This window comes from Trichomycterus rosablanca, chromosome 16 (assembly GCF_030014385.1).
Source record: "Trichomycterus rosablanca isolate fTriRos1 chromosome 16, fTriRos1.hap1, whole genome shotgun sequence".
In the NCBI taxonomy this organism is placed as follows: domain Eukaryota; kingdom Metazoa; phylum Chordata; class Actinopteri; order Siluriformes; family Trichomycteridae; genus Trichomycterus; species Trichomycterus rosablanca.
Window position 1 is genome coordinate 16,770,389 of NC_086003.1, and position 7,870 is coordinate 16,778,258.

Here is a 7,870-nt window from a genome sequence, read left to right on the forward strand (position 1 = left end):
TTGTTCAGTTCCTTTTTTTAATTGTCCTGATGGTGTTATTTATAGCATATGGGCGGCACGGTGGCTCAGTGGGTAGCACCGTTACCTCACAGCAAAAAGGTCCTGGGTTCGGTTCCCAGGTGGAGCGGTCCGGGTCCTTTCTGTGTGGAGTTTGCATGTTCTCCCCTTGTCTGTGTGGGTTTCCTCGTACAGTTCAAAGACATGCAAGTGAGGTGAATTGGAGATACAAAATTGTCCATGACTGTGTTTGAAATTAAACTTGACTGATGAATCTTGTGTAACCAGTAACTACCTGTCCTGTCATGAATGTGGCTGAAGTGTGTAAAGCATGACGTTAAAATCCTCACTCACTCACTCACTCACTTTCTTAACCGCTTATCCAATCAGAGTCACGGGGGGTGCCGGAGCCTATCCCAGCTTTTCAATGGCCGCAAGGCACACAGTAACACCCTGGACAGGGCGCCAGTCCATCGCAGGGCAGACACACATACACACACACCCATTCACCTATAGGGCAATTCAGTGTCTCCAACTAACCTGACTGCATGTTTTTGGGCTGTGGGAGGAAACCCACGCACACATGAGGAGAACATGCAAACTCCACAGAGAAAGGACCCGGACCGCCCCGCCTAGGGATCGGACCCAGGACCCTCTTGCTGTAAGGCGACAGTGCTACCCACCGTACCACCCATGTTAAAATCCTAATAAATAAATATATAAATTAATAGCATACATCAAACAGAACATTAAGTAATAGGTCATTATGCTCTCATCATTCTCACAACATTATGACGGTAAAGATCTATCTGTGTGACTGCTCTATTTATCTGAACCGAAAACTGAAACTACTGGTTACTGTGGTCGCAGCAATCTGAACTACATGGAACTGAGAATATTTATATGTAATAGCGTATATAAATGTCACATCTGGAATTTTTAAACCACAAGTACGTGTGAGCATATTGTCCGAGCGTATCTCAGCTGCTTGTGAGCACACCTTTAAACAAGCAAATGTAAATAACGATCAGAAAATAACGTCCTTATTTCATTGAAAAAGAAACAGAAAAAATTAGGAGCTGATTTGGGTGTAATGTTGAATTTCCTGGCCACTTATTTATACCACCAAGGTTGCCAGTTTTTTCTCGTGTCAAGCTTTGTGGTTTGTGTCACCAATTTAGGACACTTAACTTAGCTTAAAAATATTATTACCAAAATATGAACTGTTACAGCTTAAAACGAGACTTAATGCATCTTATACCAAATGATTAATGCTGAATTATTACATGAACCCTGTAAAACACTTTTAATTCTTGATTTTATAGACTGGTGTTCACTTACACCTTCATATTGCCAATTCCAACTGTCTCACCACATCTCCCCAACCCTCTTCTTTCCAAATTTTTGCATGTACAGGGTGTCCGCGGATCCTTAAGAAGTCGTAAATTCATCTGCCGCTGGTCTTAAAAATACCACAGAGTGTAAATATAATTTTGGTTTTATTTTCGCGGATTGTATCTCGTAATTTCCAGATTTCGTATGCAAATTGTTTAACTGTTTAAACGGCGGACTGAACTAAGCGGAACCAACGGCAGTCTTAATGGTTCCGAGGGGCGCTAATTTGAGGTAACCTTACGCTCATTACTTGCTAAACGCCACTGCTGGCATGGGGAAGTGTAATTTAATAACAGGGTTCGTACGGGTGCCTGAAATCCTTGAAAATGCTTGAATTTTAATGTCGTATTTTCCAGGTTTGAAAAGTGCTAGAATTTTGGGTAAAGTGCTTGAAAATGCTTGAAATCGTAACAGTATTTCTTTCACTACAAATAGCTATCTGACCGAATAGTTCGCTTATTAGAGAAATAAAAAAGTCGCAGAGCCTAAAATGAAAACTGCTCGGCCTGCGCCTTGCTTGCGCCTGTGTGTAAGAGTGATGCGAATTCCGGCTCTTTTTGGTGAGCTATTTGGCTCAGCCATGGGCTCAGCTCACCGAGAAGAGTCGGCTCTTTCTGCTCCAAAACGGCTCTTCAATTTAACCACTTCTGCCTGTGGAGTGCCTGCCCGTGCCGCGGAGAAAATAGTTGGCTCAAAGAGCTCGTTCGCGACCGACAGCTAGTGTGTGAGTGCGATCTGCCAGTCTGTTTTCATGTGTGACCCGTCCCCCGAAGAGACAGTGGGTGACTTTTAGTGATGAGTCGTTCGCGAACGATCTGATTCTTTTGAACGGCTCTTTAAAATGAACGGAATGAACCGAGTCGCGCCTCTGGGAGCCGCTATGTGTATTTTTTTATAGTTTTGCGCAGTTCTTATCGACTGTAATCCACCCATTCAGCTTCCATCAGTAGAAGGAATTAATCAGTCACAATGAGAGTCATAATAAAGAGCGAGCGAGAGACACGCGCGCACACACACACACACACACACACACACAGAGAGAGCCGTAACAGAGCTACAGATAGAACATGCAGAAAATAAGCAATGCTCTTAGTATAATGACAAATAAAGAAATAAACTTGTTTAATTATGCTAACATGTAACAGGACAGATTATTCCCGAGCTGAGAAATCGAGTGAAGTCAGAGAACGTGTTTTTTTGAATGCAAACTTGCCCTAAATGCTGCAATTTAATTAGTTTTGTGTTTCTAATTGGGTTTTTTTAAGCTTGAAATGTAAGCCCAGTTTGGCTACAAGTTATACAGCAGAGCGTTCGAGACTTTTATGCACTTGGCGACCCCGCTCTGTAACTTTACGTGGTCTACCACTTCGGGGCCCGAGTTGCTGTCGTTCCCCAATCCCACTTTGTTATACCACTGACAGTTGACTGTGGAATATTTAGTAGTGAGGAAATTTCATGACTGGACTTGTTGCACAGGTGGCATCCTATCACGCTACCATGCTGGAATTCACTGAGCTCCTGAGAGCGACCCATTCTTTCACAAATGTTTGTAAAAGCAGTCTGCATGCCCAGGTGCTTGGTTTTATACACCTGTGGCCATGGAAGTGATTGAAACACCTGAATTCAATGATTTGGATGGGTGAGTGAATACTTTTGGCAATATAGTGTATGTATTTGAAAAATTGAAGAAAACTGAGACCCCGTTTTCAGTGTACAGACGGTTCTGGTTTATACAAAATATAAGTATAAATGGTTTTGGTTTATACAAAACTGTTCATTTAAGTTTAAATCATTAAATATTGGTTAAACAGAAAATACAGCACTCGCATGCTTACAATAAAGTCTGTAAACATAATGTTGATGTGTGCTTTTTGCTGCTTTGTTACTGCGACAGTGGTCTTAATTTTTGTCTCAGAGTGGTATTAAAAAGTCTTAAATTTAATTTCCCAATACCTGCAGATACCCTGATGTATGACTTATGATTCTGCAGAATTTTAGCAGTTACTGTTTTATTTTAATTTCTTTTATTTATTTATAAAGTGATTTGCCATCGTTTTATCCTGGTGAGTTTTGCGGTTGCTCTGATTTCCTCCGAATCAATGGGCACAATGCAAAACACATAACCTCTGACGTAGCCAATCACGCCGGTTGGTAGACACCAAAATGACTGATAGCACCACCAGAGATCTGAACCCTTGTAATTAGGCAGCCTGCTAAAAATTCAGAAAACACATCCTGAGAACCAACTCTCATTGGACCTATAACATCTCACCCTGTACAGAGCAGTAACACATTTAGTAAATAGAGAATATTTTAAGTTGTGAGTGTCTAGACACTTTTAAGCTGTAATACATGACTTGCTGTTTCACAGGTGTATATATATGAGGTGACGAAGAGGTCAAACTCTCTTAGTTATTCATAAAGTTGGACAAGACAGAAGAACACAAGACAAAAAAAGAGAACAATGTGTTCGCCTTCATAAGTCAAGGAATGGTTACTAACAAAAAAGCTACTTCCCTCACACCTACAGAACTTCCAATTAATGTCAACTGACCCAAGTTTGTTTTGACCCTACACACAGTGAAGAGGATGGTAAGAGAGTTACCGAAAAAATGAACATCTGGGATCAGCAGGTCTCCAAAACCACCATCACACCTCCATGCCAACAGATTATCTGGAAGCCTTTCCTGTCATTTAACTACAAACAGAAGCACCTGGAATTTGCTAAACACTATTGGAACTTTGCTTGGAACCATGTTCTATAGTCAGATGAAAGGCAAATGTAGCTTTTTGGCAAGTCGCAGGTGTGGATTGGCTGTGAAAGAAGGATGACTACACTGAAAAGAACCGGATGCTCACTGTTAAGTATGGTGAAGGGTCTGTGATGTTGTGGGGCTGCTTTTCCTCCCTGGAAATCTCATTGGAAAAAAAACAGAACATTTTTAATTAAAATCTGTCTGCCTTTGCCAAAAACTAAACATTGGTCATCAGTGGATCTTCCAGTAGGACACTGATCCAAAATAAAAGTCCAGATCGAAACAAAAATGGTTCACTGAACATAAGATTAAGCTTCTAACATGGCCAATTCAGCCCATTGATCTAAACCCTATAGAACATCTATGGGTGAGTTGAAGTGGATGGTGCACAAGAGAGGATCCTGGATGATCTGGAGAGAATCTGGGATAGACGGATGGTCTAATTTCCTTGCTCTGTATTTACCAACCTTATAAGATGTTATAGGAGAAGACTTTGTGCTGTTGTATTGGTAAATGGAGGTTGTACAAAGTATTAAATAGTTTTATTAAATACAGTGTTATTGAATACAGTTTTATTAAATCCAGTTTTATGCCAATAATTGTAGCACATGCTTTGTTAACAGTATTTCCTAACAGTGTGAGATTGGGCTAATTCATGTATTTATTCATTCATGTAATCATTGTCTATGACTGCTTTATTTTTGTCAGGGTCTCGGAGAGAATTCATTGGGCGAAAGGTAAGAAACACCTCAGACAGGTTGCCGGTCCATCACAGGGCAAACACATACACACACATTCACACTCGCAAAATTTAGCAGCTCCAGTTAACTGGACTGTTGTGGGAGAAAACCCAAGTCTGAGAAAGGATGAGACCCTTCTTGCTGTGAGGCGACAGTGCTACCCACTGCACTACCATGCCGTCTAAAGCCAGTTCACCTAAAGGTACATTTCTTATAACCCTTTTTACTCATATGTACCAAACTGTGATGCACTGTGTATTCTGACACCTTTCTATCAGAACCAGCATTAACTTCTTCAGCAATCTGAGCTACAGTAACTCGTCTGTAGGCCGCCTTGGCCGCCCATGATCCTGTCCCCGGTTTACCACTATTCCTTCTTTGGACCACTTTTGATAGATACTGACCACTGCAGACCGGGAACACCCCACAAGAGCTGCAGTTTTGGAGATGCTCTGACCCAGTCGTCTAGCCATCACAATTTGGCCCTTGTCCAACTCGCTCAAATCCTTACACTTGCCCATTTTTCCTGCTTCTAACAACTTTCAACTTTGAGGGCAAAATGTTCACTTGGTGCCTAATATATCCCACCAACTAACAGGAGTCGTGATGAAGAGATAATCATTGTTATTCACTTCACCTGTCAGTGGTCATAATGTTATGCCTAGTTGGGGTATATACACTATATGGACTCATTGAAATTCAAGTGTTTCATTCAGTCTTGTTGTCACAGGTGTATAAAATCCTGCACTTAGCCATGCAGTCTGCTTTTACAAACATTTGTGAGAGAATGCGTCATTCCCCAGAGGTCATTGAATTTAAGCATGGTATTGTAACAAGATGCCACAGTTACATTTCTTCCCTCTTAGATATTCCACAATTAACTGCGAGTAGTATTATTGAAAAGTGGAAGTGTTTAGAAACTACAGCATCTCAGCCAAGAAGTCAGACCACATAAAGTAACATAATGGTAAAGTAACGCAGAATGCTGAGGCGTGTAGTGCATAATAGTCACCAACGTTCTGCTGATTCAATAACTGCAGAGGTCCAAACCTCCTCTGGCATTATCATCAGTACAAAAACTGTGAGAGGTGTAAAGCAGGCCACCACTGGACTCTGGAGCAGCGGAAACATGTTCTGTGGGGTGACAAATTATGCTTCTCGGTCTGGCAGTCTGATGAACAAGTCTGGGTTTGGCGAACGCTAGAAGAATGTTACCTGCCTGCATGCAATGTGCCAACTGTAAAGTTTGGTGGAGGAAGAATAATGATATGGGGTCGGCCCATTTGTTCCAGTACCAAGACGACTGGAATTAGTGTGTGCGTCCAACTTTGTGGGAACAGTTTGGGGAAGGCTGTTTTCTGTTCCATCATGACTAAGCAAGGTCAATGAAAGCATGGTTGGGTTATCCACAAAGATGAATCAGTTCATCTGGACACAAGTTTGTTGTAGAGATACGTTTCGCCACTCAATCCAAGTGACTTCTTCAGTCTGAGCTGGTGGTGAATACCCCAACCTTATATGCAGCCGATTTGCATAACGACCGATCACCGCCCATTGCATCGCCCATTGCATTGCATCAGGTCCATATGCAAATCACAATGACCATTAATTACAATGGCCATGTGTGCCTTTCACACATGATTGGGGTATAGCTCCTATTACGGCGTTGTAAGATGGTGAGAGACGTACTCTCAGGCCCCCTCCCTGGTTCAGAGATGGTCGTTCCCTCTTCACATAGATGGCCTCTTTGACTCCCCGTTCAAACCAGCGTTACTCCTTAATTTTGCGCTTATTGAGCATGCATCAAGAGACATGGTTGGGTTAGTTTGGTGTGAAAAAACAGAGTCCTGACCTCAACCCCATCAAACACCTTTGGGATAAACTAGAACGAGGATTGTGAGCCACAACAATTGCTAAGGTGTAATAAATCATTTATATGAAGGAAATTATATGCTTCCAACTTTGCAGCAACAGTTTAGGGAAGGCCCTTTCCACATACATAGTTTAAAGTCTTATGAGAAGCCGCCTTACAAGAGCAGCTCTTGTTATAGAGTTATAGATGAGGTCAGTCTACTGTATTTAAACACCATTTGTGTTTGAAATGGGATGTCCGACAAGCTCATGTTCAGGTGTCCAAATACTTTTGGCCATATATTGTACTTGCAAAATTACAATGCTTGATGATCAACACTCATTCCATGCATTGTTATTAATAAAAGCGTGGTGAATTCCCAGTTAGTTCATGTGAAAGTGTGAATTAGAGGTCAGACCTGTGACAGAGTGAAAGTGAAGACCCTACTGCAGGTGTTTTACTCATTCTGACTCATCCTCTGTGCTGAGCTCATAACATAACTGCGTCCTAATGCTTCCGCTCATCACTTTTACTCACAACACATACGTCATAGTTCTTCAGTTAAATTCTGCTTTCTCACTGTGCCTGCTCGACTCACGCTGTTCAGGAGGAATCTCTGACTTCCCCATCCCTTTTTCCTTCTGGCGTCACCGGCAGAAGTGCACATGCTTGTTTGATTTTTACTTCCTCATACTGTTAATACCATATCACTGAAGTAGGGTTGACACTTTCAGCTCATGACAAGTACAGCTGATAGACGATTGAAGAAATTCTATGTGGAATTTTATATTGGACCAGAGTTTGGACATTCTACACTGTATGTTTACAAAGGACAAGCTAATGTTACCACAATGCTCCCTCTACAGTCACATGGCACGTAGTCACCCAGTCTTCTGACTTTTGCGCCACGCCACAGAAGAAAACAAAGTTGTGATCATGATTTGAGGCTTGTGATGCTGCTTAGTTCTGAAAATCAATCCATGACATTTCTGATAAGCTATATTTTATACATTAAACCAAATTTAGCTTTTTTTTATCGATAAGCATTTTAGACTCTGATTCTCACAATTTCTTAGCACCCCAAGCTATAACACAAGTTTAAAAGTGAAACAGTGAGAAAAATCCAGCTA